Source organism: Rhinatrema bivittatum, chromosome 4 (genome assembly GCF_901001135.1).
Source record: "Rhinatrema bivittatum chromosome 4, aRhiBiv1.1, whole genome shotgun sequence".
Taxonomy (NCBI): domain Eukaryota; kingdom Metazoa; phylum Chordata; class Amphibia; order Gymnophiona; family Rhinatrematidae; genus Rhinatrema; species Rhinatrema bivittatum.
The window spans coordinates 17,445,300-17,463,490 of record NC_042618.1 but is presented as its reverse complement, the minus strand read 5'-3'; the positions used below and the strand labels follow the sequence as shown (position 1 = coordinate 17,463,490).

Below are 18,191 nucleotides of genomic sequence, written 5' to 3'. Positions count from 1 at the left end.
GCACACAATGACTGTATAACTGTATATTCTGAAATCCCATCCCATCTTGTCTCCCAAGATCCATCAATTGAATCAAAGATACCCTAGATCTCCCACCCTTCCACAGAAATTCTCTTAGTTCCTTATGCAACTTACTGTGCAATTGGTTTAAATTAGTATTCATTTGCATGAACCAACTGCCATCACTACATAGTGCTCAAATACTGCGCTATACATTTTCAGAAAGACAAAGGATAACTTGAAGGCCGTCTTCTTCAAAATTCAGGACTTAGTATTCTCAAAAAAAACCAAACAAACCACTCCTACATGTATTCCCTCTATAGCCACTACAGTCGCATGCTAATCCCCATCTGCAGTCTATCAGGGTCCATATATAGGGAATTTAATAACAAGAAGCAAAATGGGACTAAATCAATGGAAAAAGGACTCATTTTTCCAGGTAAATGTCGGAGATTTTTTTTAAATGGTCTTTTTTTTTTTTTTTTTACACTGATCCTTTTCCTTTAATTTTCTCTCCTCTCTTCCAAGCACTTCCCCCACCTTTTCCTGCTTCTTCTACTCTCTCCAGGGCCAGGCACTCTTTTTCCTTCTTGCCTTCGGTACTCTCTCGCTCCCAGCACACTCAGTGACAGATCAAAGTATTTTCCTGTCCAGTTAAATCTCCCCCCTCCCCAACACAATTATCTTGCCTCCACTCCTGTGGGTTGGCAGCAGATTATTAGGGGTTCAACGCATAGAGCAGGACATACCATAGATCTAGTTTTTACTAGCAATGAGGCGATTAAGTATGACCAAAGGAATACTGAGATACGAAGAGTTCCCTGGTCGGATCATAAATTGATAAAAATGAAATTTTTAATTTCAGGAAAGGAGGAGTTACATGAAAGTCAAGCATTTTTATGTAGGGATTGAGGAGTAGGATAATGGATGTTCTTGAGCAGGTTGAGTTTTCTCCATCCTCTATCACTTTTGAGGAGTGTTATAAGATGATTTTGTTGTTGGCGGATGAATTAATGCCAATTCAGCAGCATTTGATAAAAAAGCCCTCATTATAAGTAGAAACCATGGTATTCCCAAGTACTCGGCAAGGAGAAACAAAAGCTCAGTTTAGAAAGAACAAACGTAGGGGAATTTGGAAAGTTACAGGATACAATTGGAAAAATATAGAGGTGCTATTAAAAGGGCTAAAAAAGCATTCTTTACGAAAAAAAATTCATGATATAAAATTTAAAGTGTCAATTTCTGTTTGCTACAGTCAGGTATCTAACGTCAGCATCTTGGCTGGAGGGAGGTGATCGAATTCAGGCAAACACTGAACTGTCTTCAGATATGTTTGCCAAAGCTTTTCTAAAGAAAACTGAAGGTATTTGGGTCAAATTTCCAACTTGTATTGATGTACAGTTAGCTAGCCAGCCAATAATGGCATCACAATGGAATGTTTTTGATTCAGTATCATCACTAGAGGTAAAACAGGTTATAAAAAAATGAATCTGGCATATTGCCAGTTGAATCCGATTCAAGTCAATCCCCTAAAGGCAATTAGTGAATTAATTTCACTGTGTATTACAAGGTTGGTGAATACTACATTGAAAGCAGGCATTGTCCCTGATCAAATGAAGAGGGCAGTAGTAGTGTGCCCTCTGTTAAAAAAAAAGGGGAACCTAGATCCAGCAAATTTAAGGAATTATCGTCCCATATCCTCACTGACCTTTTTTGGCAAAGGTTATTGAGAAAATAATGTATAGACAGTTGGATACATATCTAGAAGAAAAACACCCCCATCCTCCAGACCCCCCAAGACTTGCCCACCCCTTCCCCCCCCCCCCAAGACTTAACGAAAGTCCCTGGTGGTCCAACAGGGTCCCGAGAGCGATCTCCCACTCTCGGGCCGTCAGCTGCCACTAATCAAAATGGCGCCGATGGCCCTTTGCCCTTAACGTGTGACAGGGCTGTCGGTGCCATTGGTAGGCCCCTGTCACATGGTAGGCCCAATGGATGGCCCGCGCCTACCATGTGACAGGGGCCGACCAATGGCACCGACAGTCCTGTCACACATTAAGGGCAAAGGGCCATCGGCGCCATTTTGATTAGTGGCAGCCGACGGCCCGAGAGTGGGAGATCGCTCCTGGGACCCCGCTGGACCACCAGGGACTTTCGTTAAGTCTTGGGGGGGGGGGGGGTTGGGAGGGGAGGGTTTTTTTTTTTGTTTTAATGTGCCCTTTCTCCTCTCCCCTCCCCAAAAATGAAAAGGAAACCACACGAAATTTCATGGGCTTTCTTATTGTTTCGTCACCCCCCGAACCGCAACGAAATAGGAAATAGAGACGATATTTCCTATTTTGTTGCAAACAAATGCACATCCCTAATACTGGCAGCATTTGATACAGTTGATCATACTCTGCTGCTACATCATCTGTCTGAATTCGGGATATCTGGGGTTGTGAAAGATTGGTTTTCCCTCATTTCTTTCAAAAAGCTTTAAGGTAATCTCTGCTATGGGAACTTCTAAATGGTTCAATATTAAAATGGGGGTTCCACAGGATCTTCCCTGTCTGCTACCCTATTTAATATTTATATTGCACCATTATGCCAGGCACTAGGAAAATTGGGGGTAGAATATCAGATGTTTGCAGATTCCCTGACGGAAGCATGTGAGACGCTAACATCAAATTTGTCATCAATAAAAATATGGTTAACTCAAAATCGGTTAGCGTTGAACAGTAAGACCGAAATTATATTTTGGTAAAAAAAAAGTGTTCAGATGATTCCAGTATTTTATTTATTTATTTTATTTATTTTGGGTTTTTATATACCGGCATTCGAGAACGCAGTCCCATCATGCTGGTTCACATAAAACAGGGGTGCATCGTAAACATAACTAAAAACAATGGTGCGGAAAATGCAGTTACATATAACAGGGAGATTGGAACTTGGCAGAGAAAGAAGAGAAAGGACAGGTTATTAATTCAAACATGTAAACAATAATGGAGATGTAGATGTCGTCATTTGAAGGAATTAACCTTGCACTATCGTCAGTTGTACGTAACGTCTGAATCCAGTTGGATTGTGAATTAGCTATGAAAGATGCTGAAAATCGGGTACTTCAAGCTGAATATATTGCATTGATTAAAGACATATTAGGGGTTTGATGATTTTCAGTTAGTTATGAAAATGATGGTTCTAAATAATATTGACTATTGTAACTCACTTTTGCTAGGGTTTCTAAAAAATATGGATTAAATCAGTAGTTGTTACAAAATTCCGTGGCCAGAGTACTGCGTGGAGTGGGGAGGTCTTGTACTTAAGGACCTTCATTAGTTGCCAGTAACTTTTAGAATCCATTTAAAAGTGTTAGTAATAATACATAAGGTACTCTATAAACTGGAAAATGGATGGTTGAGATCCAGAATACAGTGGTCTGTGCCACAAAGGGAATTACGGTCTGTGAATAAAGGTCTTTCAGTGACCGCCTCAGTGAAGGAAGCTAGTTCGAACATGATGCATGAACGCGCGATTACAGTGGCAGGACCAGTACTCTGGAATTCAATGCCAGAGGCGTTATGGCTAATGAGAGCATAAGCTATTTAGGGAAAAGCTAAAAACCTAGCTTTGTAAGGAGGCTTATAATATCTAAAGGTAAAGAGACAGGGCTGAAGTGTTAAGCAGCGAGAGGGTTTTAGAAGGGGCGGTCAAGAGTCGCTTATTCATGTTGTGTGTTTTTTTTTACTATTTGTATTGATATTGAAATTTTAAAATTTTATGAAGTGTAAAATTTGTAAACTACCTAGAATGATGATAGGTGGTATAGAAAAAAGAAAATAAATAAAAAATCATCTCTCCTTTCCCTGCCCTCAATACAGTCACCTCTCCCCCAACACCAGCACAATCATCTCTCTTCTACCTCTTTAGTCACTTGGCCCAATCATCTCCTCTCCACTACCTGCTCTAGCACAATCATTTTCCTTCACCCTCTGCCCAACGTGAACTCCTTCCCCCTCCGCCCCCCCAACGTGATCCCCTACCCCCAGAGCAGACACCACCTCCTGGTGAGATATCCTTCAGTTGGACAATGAGCACTTCTTACTTGCTGCTGCCGATTGCGTTTATTTGGCCTTCCTCTGCAGTTATAACCATATGGGGTCAAGTAGGACTCGCGAGATTTTAAGGCCTCACGGTTCTAACTGTAGAGGGAAGCCCAAAGAAGAGGAGTCAGCAGCAGCAAGTAAGAAGTGCTGCTTGTAGGGCAGAAGTGAGACCAATCCTTAAACATCGCTCTGCTAACCCTGACATTTTATCCAATTATAAGCAGGATTTCTTCACTATCCTTTTTAGCAAAAGTTATCAAAAATGCAGCTCAAAAGCAACTAGCTGATTATCACGAGGATAACATGCTATTAGACCCTAATCAATTCAGTTTTAGAAAGGACCGTAGCACTGAAACTTTGCTGTCCATGTCTGACATAATTTGGCATGGTTTTGATAGGGGATCCAGTTATATCTTAGTTCTCCTTGACGGATTGGCTGCTTTCAACACGACTGACCATGCCATTTTGCTAAGATAATTAGAGGAATGTGGTATAACTGGATCTGTTCTGAGGTGGTTTTCCTCCATTTCTGGTCACACCCAAAACACCCAAATTGGCGATAATTTATCTCAGTGGTTGGAAATGAAGATAGGTCTACTACAAGGTTTGGCAATTTCAGTATACTTTAACATTTACAGTATTTAATCACTCCTGGCTAAATTGCTAGGAGACTCAGGTTTAAATTTTAGAATATATGCCAACGATATAGTTTTTCTTCCATTACTGGTACCATATTTTCTGCTTTTAGCCATTCTGAGCTCTATCTTGTCACCATTCAAAAGTGCTTTTTTCATAAAAACTTAGGTTAAACATTGCTAGATCTGAAATTCTTGTTTGTATCCTGCTGCACAAAGTTAGCAGCATTACTTGATTTTAATTTCAATGGTTAAAAAATCCCTATAGGATTATCCACACATGACTTAGGACTCCTTTTGGACACAAAAATGGTCAATGAGGGTACATATTAGAAATCTGTTCAAAGTTGGATATTATAAAAACTTACGGATGCTGCAGCGATTAAAATCTTTCTTGGAGCCAGAAGACTTCCAGACTGTTCTTCAATCCTTGCTATTTTCCAGCATGGATTATTGTAACTCCCTCTTGCTTGGCTTCCCGAAGACAACCGTGAGAGCTCTACAACTTCTTTGGAATTCTGCCGCTCATATATTGTCAGGCAGATCTAGATATGATTACATTACACCGGTACTTTCTAGTTTCCATGGGCTACCCTTCACTATACAATCCATTAGAAAACTTTAATATTAATCCATACCCTGGGTTAGGATCTATGCTACTTTTAAATACAAAGGTCTGTTCGTGATTCCATCAATTCACCAGGCACATCTCAGCAAGGTAAGAGATCATGCTATTTCTGCAGCAGGTCCAATATCATGGAATTTGATGCCTGAACATCTGAGATTGTCAGATACTAATGCTTTTAGGAAAGCATTAAATAAGCATTTGATTCAATGAACTACAGAGGTGAGATCTGAAAGTGAGTCTGCGACATCAACGAGATATAGGATTGCATTAAAGTTGGTCAGCCATGCAAGTATTTGTTTAAAAAAAAAAAAAAAAATCAGAGGAGTGAATCATGATCCTGGGACTGAGAAACAAATGGGATACTTGAAATTCTAAATGTGTGAGAAGCTTTTTGTCTGTAATTAGGTAGCAGTAAAGAACTGATCAGCTGGTAGGCATTTTTGCAAAATGATCAATTGTAAAATTGATCTGTTGATATATTTGGAAGCACTAAAGCATTGTCGTCTATTAAGTGCCTGGTTTCGATATCCTATGCATTTTATGTGTGTTTTACTTTGTTAGCCACCACGATGCTAGGAGTGAGCAGCTGAAAAAAAAATTGTAAATAAAAACCAAAATTTCTCATTTAATTCATCCAACTCCTGCTGACTAGAGGAGCTAAACCAGGGGGTGAGAAAAGATGACTTTACTTCAGGCTGCAGTAAGCACTGGCAGAGTGCCCAGTGGGAGTTGCTGAATTATGGTGAAAATCAGTTTAAACCAAAAATGCAAGAAAGAAATAATTCAAATGCCTCTTCCCTGAAAGAAACCATCCAAGGTTCTGGGCAAGCTTAAGGCAGTGCATCATTTACATGCATCTGACAAAGTGGACGCTGTCCTCAAAAGCTTATGCCTCAAATTGGTGCCAGCCACCTCTTGTCTTTTTAGTTTATACAAGACCTTTGGACACTTCTTTGACCTCTGGAACTTCTTTGAAACCCCAAAGAATACCCCAAAAATACCACAAGGAATACCAAAAGAATTCTTCTAACCAACTCCAACTCCTTGGCAGTCCAAATCCCAACACCCACCCTCTCGACAGTCCCACGCCATTGTTTAGTGCCTCTACCCACCTTTAGGCTTTGTATATAGTTCTTTTTATGTTTATGTTATCAACCCACATATTTATTTCCAAGTTATTTTCTTCCTGTTCTTTGTAAGACATTTACTTGTCACTGTTGTTATTGTTCAAAATGTAAACCGAATTGATCAGAAATTCTGTTACTGGAAAGTCGGTATAGAAAAGTTCTAAATAAATAAATAAGATGAATTTAGAAGACAAAAATGCTTCTCCAGGTCAGGACTTCAGCACTGTTAGCTGCAGGATTGGAATTCCCCGGTCTGTCCGGCCTGGGCGAGCACAGAGGTGATGCACTCATGTCTGGGGAAGGAGAAGAGGCAGCTAGTGTGGCAGCCCTGGCTGCCGAGGGTAAAAAAAAAACAACACACCCTCCTTTAAGCACTCCCTATAACAAACTTCTTTCATTAGCTAAACTCATATTTCCAACTTATCTTAACTTTATTCAATATTACGGTATGCTCTAAAGCTTAGATGTGGAGGAAATCACAATCTGAACTGAAAATATGTTTAGATTAAATTTGTGTGAATGCTCTGTGAAAAAACAAATATTAAGAAGTTTCAAGAGACTACATTCCAGAATACACCCATACCTAAATGGATCCCCCCAAAAATACCCCTAACAGTCCTGAAACTTTTATGTGGACGGCACACCAAAAAGGTTATTTGGGGTTGGGGGGGAGGTGGGGGGGAGAAACACAGACCGTAATCTCATCAGCCTCCTTTTCTGCCTGCAGAACGTGGAATCCACTTTGTGCGCCTCTGGTTTACATTTCCATTCTACTTCCATTTCCCTGGAAAATTGGAGCCACCCTGCTTCGCTATTCCTTGGGGAGCCGCAGATGAGTTTCTAGTGTTTCAGTTTGTGTCTCTTTGCTACACCATGGTTGTAGGCAAATGTCTGTCATCCTTCTGTCTCCAGCTCTAACAGCGTCCCTTCAACCTGCTCCCCTGAAGTTCTCCTACACCCTCTCGGCATGACCATGCCAGCACAAAACTGTTTTAAATCTTCCCACACAGTCTGAATTGGTCTGTATTGCCTAGGTCCACAGTGATGTTATACACACTACATCAGTCAAATGCTTTTGTTTGCGAGATAATCTGTGGCATCCTTCCAGGAATGAAGCTGTATACAGGAACTTCCGGTATATAAAAAAAACCTAAAAAATAAATAAATAAATAATAAATAAATAAATGAAGCTCAAAGTTAAAACGATTTGTATGAAAGCCAAAGCGCCAGGATGAGATTTCATACTGTCCGTTCAAGCTTCAGAATCTCAATCTATGTTGCTGGTTTATGGCCAATTCCTATTATTCATGGCTAAAGGCTATGTCCATCTGAAAGCTGTTTGGTGGACTAAATGACCTGCATAGTTTTCTAATTATCATAACTGGCTTTAGGGTCTGCAACCCATGCAACGACACAGGGTGCTCAGACGAACGGGGCACAACTATGGGGTGGCATTTGACACCCCAGTTATCGGCCAGGGATAAACCAAACCCCTGTCGTTTCAGTGCAGCCATTAGCCATGTGATCCATGGCTTCTAATCACCTCCCACACCATACCCAGCAGGAGTTGTGTTTAAGCAAATGTCATTTCCTGCATTGGAGGGGCCAATATTGAAGTAAGAGCTGCAAGATCGGTCCCAAGGCAGCAGGAAATGGTGTTGATTAAATGCAACTTCTACTGCTGCTTATGCCCACACCACCACCATGGGTGAAGAGGGCTGGCATTGCCCCTCCGTCCCCTTCAAAATGTAAAAGGACCCATGACACAGTAGCCACCAGTAGACCCCCATCCCACTGGCAGCTGAAGATAGAGAAAGGTCAGCAGGCTGCCACAGAGCCCATCCTGGGCGGCCAAAGGAACAGAGGTCCCTGCAAGCACCAGCAGAGTCCATCCCACTGGCAGCTGAAGAGGCCAATTAGAGAAAGAGCCTGCGTGTGTGACAAAATCTATATATGTGTGAGTCAGTGCCTAAGCTCACATAGGCTCTTACATATGTGCGCACACATTATATACAGTATGTAGTATATAGTGTGTGTGCGCGCCTGTGTGAGGGAGACAGAGGGTGTGTGTGTTAGAGCATGGGCATTTCTATGAGGAGGGAGTGAGTGAGAGAATAAACGTGGTGTGTGTGTGTGTGTGTGTGTGTGTGTGTGTGTGTGTGCCTTGTGTGACTCAGGCTCTCACATTCACACACACATAGGTGCCAGGGAAAATGGAGAAATTGCTTACCTGATAATTTTTTTTCCTTAGTGTAGACAGATGGATTCAGGACCAATGGGTATAGTGTGCTCCTGCTAGCAGATGGGAGACGGAGCCAGATTTCAAAGCTGACGTCAGTCTAAATATACCCGTGCAGGAAGCTCTGCTCTCCAGTATTCTCCTCGAAAAGCAATTGTGGATATATGTGTGTTCTGATAACTTGATTAACTTGGTTAACTTGATTAACTAGGACTGGTTCAACTGATTTCCAATTGGAGAACGCCAGTGCACTCAATCGGATAACGCCGACACCCGGCAACTATGGGTGTCTTGAACTAGGGTAAAACCTGGCTTACCAATGCTTGTCTTGTTCTCAGGGCTTGTCACCCGAGGTTCGCGTATTCCGGGACAGCCATAGGCGGGTTGCTGAGTCCATCTATCTACACTAAGGAAAACGAAATTATCAGGTAAGTAATTTCTCCATTTCCTAGCATGTAGCCAGATAGACTCAGGACCAATTGGATGTACAAAAGCTACTCCCGAACCGGGCGGGAGGCTGCCTATGGCCCACTTAGTACTGCCCTTGCAAAGGTTGTGTCCTCCCGGGCCTGGACATCCAGGCGGTAGAACCTGGAAAAGGTAAGTATGGAGGACCATATTGCCGCCCAACAGATCTCGGCAGGCGACAGCAACTTGGTTTCTGCCCAGGACACTGTCTGGGAACTGTCTGGGCAGTGTGGCTAGCCTGACTGCTCAGGCTTCCAGTTTGTTTATGTTCCATCCCGCCTCTTCCTTGTCCCATTGTCCCTGGGCCGTCAGTTTCTAACAGTGTGCTCCCCACCCTCGCAGGCTCGCATTCATGGTGAGCAAGATCCAGTTCGGTGGGGATAGTTTTATTCCCTTGCTCAGATGGTCTTCCTGTAGTCGCCATTGGAGCTGGCTCCAAATCTCTGCTGGTAGCAGGAAGTGAATGGAGTAGTTCTGGGACTTCGGGTTCCATCGTGACAGTAGGGAACGTTGTAGTGGGCGCTTGTGGGCCCTTGCCCATGGAACGACTTCCAGGGTTGATGTCATGAGACCGAGGACTTGGAAGTAGTCCCATATCTTGGGGCGAGCATAGTTAAACAGCTTTCGCAGTTGACCCATCAGTTTCCTTCTCCTTGGGGGGGGGGGGGGGGAGAGGGAGTAGACAACCTTGTCTTACTTGGTGTCGAAGCAGACTCCCTGGTACTGTAGCAACTGGGAGGGCTGTAGGCAGCTCTTGGCTGTGTTGACGACCCACCCAAGACTCTGCAGTAGATTCTTGACTCTGGTGGTCGCCTGGTGACTTTCCTCTGGAGATTTTGCCCTGATCAGCCAATCGTCCAGGTAAGGGTGTACGAGGATTCCTTCTTTCCACAGTGATGTCACCACTACCACCATGATTTTGGTGAAGGTCCGAGGGGTGGTAGCTAATCCGAAAGGTAGCGCCCGGAACTAGTAATGATGGTCCAGTATCGCAAAGCGTAGGAAGCGCTGATGGTAGTGATGGACCGGGATGTGGAGATAGGTTTTGGATACATCCAGTGAAGTCAGGAATTCTCCCGGGTGTACTGACCTTATGACTGAGCGTAGGGTTTCCATGCGGAAGTGTGGTACTCTCAGGTAACGATAGACAGTCTTGAGATCCAGGATGGGCAGGAATATTCCCTCCTTCTTGGGAATGATAAAATAGATGGAATAGTGACCAGTATTTTGTTGGTGCAAGGGCACGGGGGTTATCACCTTTAGGCTGAGTAGTTTTGTCAGTGTGGTTTCCACTGCCAACCTCTTGGAGAGGGCATGGCACGATGATTTCTCAAATTTGTCTAGAGGGATGCTGTGGAAGTCCAGATAGTACAACTGGGTTAGGACCCACTTGTCCGATGTTATCTCGACTCATCTTTGGTAGAAGAGGGTAAGTCTGCCCCCTATGACGTCTTCCTGTGGATGGGTCTGCTGATTCTATTTGTGGGATACGGCCGGAGCCTGTACCTGAGCCTGCACCCCTCTTGTTGTGTCTGTTCTGAAAGGACTGGGACCTGCCTGTGGGGCGAGGTGCTTGGTAGTATGTGTTCTTGTACGGTCTAAAGCGCTGGGCTCCTCTACCCTTGGTTCTTCGGGGAGAGGAGCACTGGTTTCTTTTGTTCCTGTCCTCCGGTAGACGAGGTACCCCATCTGTTGGCTAACTTCTCAAATTCGCTTCCGAACAAGAGGGATCCTTTAAAGGGCATTCTCGTGAGGTTCGCTTTGGAGAACGTGTCGGCAGACCAATTTTGGAGCCATAGTTGTCTTCTGGCTGCCACTATGGAGGAGATGCCCCTGGCTGAGGTGCGCACTAGCATTGAGCTCGCATCCGTGAGGAAGGATATCGCTGGTTCTAAATGTTTCAGCAGACGTGTTTGCGTCTCTGGAAAGAAGCAAGCAGGCACGTGTTACTACAGTGTAGCAGGACGCGATTTGCAGGTTCATTGCTTCTACATCAAAGGATGGCTTCCTGATGTCTGCTTGGGCATCCTTGAGTGCCGCTCCTCCTTCGACCAGGATGGTTGTGCGCTTAGATATGGCGCAGAACATGGCATCCACTTTTGGGAACCGTAGGAGTTCCTTGGCCGTGGATTCCAGGGGGTATAGGGCTTCTAAGGCCCGTCCTCCTTTGAAGCTGACCTCTGGGGCATTCCATTCCAGGTCAATCAGTTGTTGTATGGCCTGCAACATTGGAAAATAGCATGAGGCCTGACGGAGGGAAACCAGGACGGGGTTAGTCTTTGACTCCGCTGTGAATCCCAGGCCTGGAATGGCCAACATCTTCAGGGTCAGAGACACGAGAGCTGGTAACTCATCTTTGGAGAACAATCGCAGCATGGTTCGGTATGGTTCCATCCCTGGAGGGATTTCCCCTTCCTCCAAGGAGTCAGTCTCGTCCCCCGAGGTGTCTGTATCGCCTGTAAGGAGGCTCTTGCCTAGGTGAGACACGTCTCGAGAGGTGCTTGGAAGATCTTGTGCTTCTAGTGGAGACTGGGCCTGTGTCGCTGGAGGTACTGATTGTGCCTGGACGAAAGTTTGTAGCCCTTTGAAGAATTCCACCCAGGAGGTGGTCTCTGGGTCCATATTGAATCCCGGAGGGTTTATGGTGGAAGTCCCCGAGGTGCCTTCCTGTGTAGGCGCTGAGTCAGAGATACAGAGATCCGGGGTACTATCGTTAGTGGATCCGGAACCCTCTACTGGCTGTGGGGGGCCTTGCTTAGGTTCCCCCCTGAGCCTCTTCGCACTGTGGCATAAGGCTAAGGCCACTTCAGGTTGCGCTGCTCTCAGGTGGCAGGCTGGGCAGAGGGCTTGTCCCTTGATCTTCTTGGCTGGTGGTGCCATGACTTGTGCATGTGGAGTGATTTAAAACTCGTCTGTATGCGGTGGTATGCGCGCCGGGAGGCATAGTTGTATGCTCTGGCTGCGCAGAGGATGTGCGCGCAGGATACCTCTTTGTGCACCTGGGCGAGATGTGCGCGCCGCTGTGAGCACGGGCCTATTTGTGCACACCGTCCGTTTATGCGAGCCGCTATGCGCCCAGCACCATAGTGAGCGTCACTGTGCACATGGCACAGATGCACGCGCCACTATGCACACAAGTCTGTTGTGCGCCCGGCTCGCCGCTGTGCTCATGGCTCAGTTGTGCGAACAATATGGTGGTCAAAGGGGGGGGGGGAGAATGGCGCAGACGATCATGCGGGCAAGATGGCGACCCCCCCGGAGGGTCTCCACATGTGTGGACCCTCGCACCGGATCGGGGTCTAGTTCAGACGGAGCTGCTCAACCCGATTTAACATATGCCGGAAGGGACGATCTGTGCGGCAATTCGAGTCTCAGAGACTTAAAAAGGTTTCTACCTTACCTGGTCTCGGCGTTTCCCGGTTGCGAGGGGAGAAGGAAATACCTTCACTGCCGCGCTTGATTCAACACCCGCTGCCTCTAAGCCACCCTGGGGGCTAAGTCCACGCCAGGAGCTGGCTACCGGACCAAGGCTTACCTCTGAGGGATCTCGGAAATCACCTCATGAATTCTCGACTGGGGAAGGGACCCTTAGGTATCACCGCAGGAGAGCAGGGCTCCTCTTCTTGAGGTAAATTTTCTCTCTTCTTTGTTTTAGAATTGCTAACACTATTCTATAGTGTGTGTAATGTCCCTATCTGCTTTAAGAGACAGAGAAATACTGAAGAGCAGAGCTTCCTGCACAGGTATATGTAGGCTGACATCAGCTTTGAAATCTGACTCAGTCTCCCATCTGCTATCAGGAGTACAACTATACCCATTGGTCCTGAGTCCATCTGGCTACACGCTAGGAAAAGGTGTGTTTCCCAGTTTTGACCTGGGGTCTGCTGGATTTGAGGTAGGTGTGTTGTGTACTGTGCCACAGGAGGGCACAGAGAAAGCCAATTCTAGCTTAAAGACAGCCTGCCTTGTGGCTCCACCCCTGAGGATTCGGTTTGGTCCTTAGGGGACTCAATGCTGGGACGCTTCTCAGGTATTCCCATCATTTAGACAGCAAGGGAACAAAAAGCATGCGTGGGATCCCAGAGGAATCACGTGAGTTCTTACCCAGATATATATCAATGCAATATTGCACTGTCAAGTTGTGAAGTCTGCCTGTAATTGTGTAAATGATGTTACTGGAAGGATTCTACTGTGCAAAGGTCTCGACTAAATATGTGGACTGAAAGTAAGCCTTATTCTACTTGTTATTACCCTTAATTTTACCGGCAGTGCATAAGTCAGGAGACTTTGATGTTATACTTACTCCTAAATAAACCTTTATTGCAACATAAATCTTACATGCATGTGCTGCAGAGTCTTCAGCATAACTACAGGCTCGCACCCACACATTGCGCGTGAGAGAGAGACAGAGAGCTCTCGCGTGCGCGAGAACCTGTGTTACATATATGCTGTCACATGTATGCATTGTGTGTGTGTGTGTGTAAGGGAGGGAGGGACCATGTGTGGTAATGAACATGCATAAATGTATGTGAAAGAGAGGATTAAGTTTGTGTAGCCCTCCTCCTCCAATCCAACAATCTCAGAGCGACTGGAAATCAAAAGATGCCAGATATGAAGAGCAAGAGATTTTTTAATCCTTAGTTTTAATTTTTAAGTGTTATTTGATGCCTCTGCTGTTTTGAAATATTTAATTGGCTTATTGGGAAATTTATAACATTTTTAATTATTGGATGTTCTAAATATTTATTATTTTTAATACTATGGTTTTACTATTATGATTTACATTCTTTGACTTTGTTTAAGAACATAAGAATGTGCCATGTGGGGTCAGACCAAAGGGCAATCAAACCCAGCATTCTGTTTCCAAGAGTGGCTAAGCCAGATCACAAGTTATCCAGCAAGATTCCAAACAGTAAATAGATCCCACAGTGATAAGTAGTGGTTATTCCCCAAGTCTATTTAGTTAATAAAAGTTTATGGACTTCTCCTCCAGGAACTTGTCCAACCTTTTTTAAACCCAGCTACACTAGCTGCTTTAAACCACATCCTCTGGCAATGAATTCCAGAGCATAAATGTGCGTGGAGTGAAAAAGAGTTTTACCCGTTTTGCTTTGAATGTGCTACTAACTTAATGCCCTGTCCCGTAGTCTTTGTATTTTTTTTTTTTTTTTAAAGAGTAAATAACCTATTTATATTTACCCGTTCTATTCCATTTATGATGTTATAGATCTCTATCATATCCCCCTCAGCCACGTCTTCTCCAAGCTGAACAGCCCTAACCTCTTTAGCCTTTCCTCGTAGGGGAGCCGTTCCATTTTCTATCATGTTGGTCTCTGTACCTGTTCCACTGCAACTATATCTTTTATGAAACGCAGTGACCTGAACTGTGACCTCAGCATGAAGTGATACAGAGCCATTATGACATTTGCTGTTTTATTCTCCATTCCTTTCCTAATAAGTCCTTTGTTTTTTTGACAGCTGACGCACACTACAGTATGGGTTACTTTTTCGCATGTGCACCTTGCACTTGTCCACATTAAAATTTCATCTGCCATATGGATGCCCAATCTTCCAGTCTCCTGTAATTTTTCACAATCCGCTTGTGATTTAACTCAAAATATTTTTGTCTGCAATTTTAATCACCTCACCCATCATTCCCCTTTCCTGATCATTTATAAATATATTAAAATAGCACCAGTCCAAGTACAAATCCTCCATTGTTTACCTTTCTCCACTGAGAAAACTGAACATTTACTCTTAGTTTCTTTTTTTTTTTTTTTAAACTAGTTTGCAATTCACAATAGGACATCGCTCCTATCCCATGACAATTTTTTTTTCTCAGGAGTCTCATAGGGCACTTTTTCAAACACCTTCTGAAAATCCAAGTATACTACATCCACCAGCTCACCATTATCCACGTTCATTAACCCCTTTAAAAAATGTAGCAGATTTCTGAGGCAAGATTTCCATTGTGTAAATCCTGTGTCCCATTAAAGCATATGCCTTTCTATTTTTGATTCTGATCTTTAGAACAGTTTTTACTATTTTTCCTGGCACTGAAGTCAGGCTCACTGGTCTATAGGTTCCCCAGATCACCTTCGGAGACTAACATTGGCCACTCTCCAATCTTCAGTTCTACAGTTTCCTATCCAACAGAAAAGGTTTGATGTTTGTGCATTGTTAATACCTGTTAGGTATCTGATACACCAACTTCAAACCTTTTCCATTGGAAAGGAAAAACGGTAGAACCAAGGATATGAAACTCCAGGGGGGATGACTCAGAACCACTATCGGGAAATATTTCTTCACAAAGCAGGTGGTGGATGCCTGGAATGCCCTCCCAGAAGAAGTGGTGAAGGTGAGAGCAGTGAATTCAAAAGGGCATGGGACAAACACTGCGGATCCCTAAAGGCTTGAAGAAAGGGATGGTGTAACATTTCTGCATGGGAACCACCTACACAGAACAGAGGTTACAACCCTTAAGAGAACACATGGGGTTAACTTACACGTGGCCGCAGTTACTACCATAAGCAAGTTGCTGGGTAGACTAGATGAATCACTTGGTCTTTATCTGCTGTCATTACTATGTTGAGGCATGACGGATGATGTTAACGATAGGTTACAAATTACCAATAACAGACCTGCAATTTCATTTTTTAGTTCTTTCAGAACTCTGTGAATGTATACAATCTGGTCCAGGTGAGTTTGTCAATCTGCCTTATTATGTTTTCCTGCTTCACCATGATTAGTATCACAGTGAAACAGGAAATCACCATCATTGAATACAATTTCCAGCACAGGTATCTCTACAACATCCTCTTCGGTTTGATGTTTTCGGAGGAATGGTAATGTTGCACTGCATACAGCATCTGACTTGTGATTTCCAGTTCAGGTTTTATCTGCACATTTCTATGCATGCTCTATGGTCTCTATTCTTATACCTATAGGTATATTTTGTGAAATCTGAGGGGTTAAACATCATCTGCATAAGATCTTGTATTCATTTTTTAAAATTGTTAATGCAATGCTGTCAGATGATTTTAAAAATAGTTTTACGGGGTACCTAGAACTGGCCAGAGCCTTCTTTATTTATGAAGGGCTCTAATGAGTTTTTGTTTTGCAATGTCTTACAGCCAAGTTGCCAGATAAAGTTAATCTCAGGCCAAGGCATTGTCTAGGGATATGTTCTACTTCTTAGTTATTTAGACAAAATTTTTAAAGTTGTGTTGGAAATTTGTTGGCTCAGTTCTGCTGGTGATGTGTGATCCAGGGATACATGATTGCTAGAAACTGAAAAAATATATTTTTATTCTGCAGATGTAGCATTTCTATATCTGGAGAATGTTATGTCTCAATTTTTAAGGCCAGCACTAGAATGGTGCTGGTAGTTTGGGGGGGGGGGGGGGGGGGGGGATGGGCTGATTCCAAGGGAAGAGAGAAAGTGTATCCATTGCTGCTAGTCCATGTCAATCTGGGGTCAGGGGTCATCCTTCTCCCGCCACCCCAAAGTCTGACTACCTTACCCTTTGCTCCCGAGGAGCACCATCAATGATTTTCACCCAGGGTGCCATTTTCCCTAGAGCTGGTGCCGCATGCACTTGTGTTTTTGGTGGTGGCGGCGGGGGGTTGCTAATTTCAGTTTGCTGGTTAGCTTAGAGTTGGTCCCGATCACTGGACAGGGTCCCATCACTGAAAACCACCATAAAATGGCATCCATCCTTACTCAGCCAAGAGTTCAAAGACTGAAAAAGCATGAACAACAAATTCCCCTCTGCCCCTAGAGAGGACCATTTCAGAACAGAGCTGAGGTGCCATGGTAGGGTAATATGAGAAAGTTTGCACTGCTTCTTCCTATGGTCTGCAGCTCTATGGACTTGTGAGGACTTTTGGTTTCCAGTACTGTTAATCTGGGACCCTTCCGGAGCACTAAATGCACTAGAATTTACAAAATGAATCTAACAGCACAAGCAAGTTTGAGCTTGCAGAACCGGTGCTGGTGACTCATTTCATTTGTCAGAAACTGAAATTACTCTGCACTTCACTGATATGCACAGGGCGCAGCTGGTCTCAAACTCACTAATCTAACAGAGGCACAGTCTATGACCCGGGAAAGGAAAAAGGCTTCTCCTGAAGCATTAGGGCAAGTGTGTGCATACCAAGAAGTTTGAATATTTACTTGCATTTACACAGTGATGGTATTGGAGTTGTTTGTTTCCATTTTGGGTTATACATATTTCTTCATGGCGACTAGGGCTTTGGAGTAGTAACAGGGAATTCAATTAGCCTTCCATTTGCTGTGTCATCAACAGCCATACAATGCCACTATTTAAAAAGATTAATGAAACAGAATGACTGTGGTAAGGAAGAAACGACAATCACTGATGATCCATTAAAGCAGGATTCTTAGGCTATGGAGCTCTCATTTCAAAAGAAAAGGAAGATCCCCAGAAGTATCCAAAACCATAAATCTTTGTAAGAGTCCTTACTAGTCCCACTGGTTGGAGTATGGGGCAAAGTATCTCCATGTATTTTGGGGAGATTTGCCAAGGAAAATGCCAGCAAAAAAAAAATCAGCTCCAGATGCATAGGAGAATATTCTATACAATACAATGAAAGTGAATCCAATAGTATGGTCTCCTAGGAGCGTCCCTGGGCCCTCGCTGCTTTTAAAGGATCAAGAGAAGGACAGGTGCCTAAAATTTGGCGCTGGGCGCCTATTGCCAGGGCACCAATAGATGCCACTGCCAAGCCCTACAAAAGAGGAAAAGGATGGCTGAGAAAAAGGCTGGATGGTGAGGAGAGCGAAGAAAAGCAAAAAAAAAAAAAAAGTTTTTTGATAAAATTGTTTAAAAAGGAAAAAAATGTTGCCCCTTGCTCCTAAAAACATTGGATGCCACCCACATTTTCTAAATATTTGGCCACTCCTGTGCAGTTTTTCTGAGGAATTTCTGGTCTCCCAGAAGTTCCAGGGTGTTATATTCACGGGCATGGATTTCAAGCTTTGTGCAA

At 43.8% G+C, this 18,191-nt stretch overlaps 1 protein-coding gene across 2 annotated transcripts in view; it reads right to left on the bottom strand.

Annotated features, from left to right (window-relative positions):
• The window catches only part of TDP1 (tyrosyl-DNA phosphodiesterase 1), a 298,041-nt gene that overhangs the window by 244,728 nt on the left and 35,122 nt on the right, over window positions 1–18,191 (bottom strand). The gene's annotated exons all lie outside the window — the stretch shown is intronic.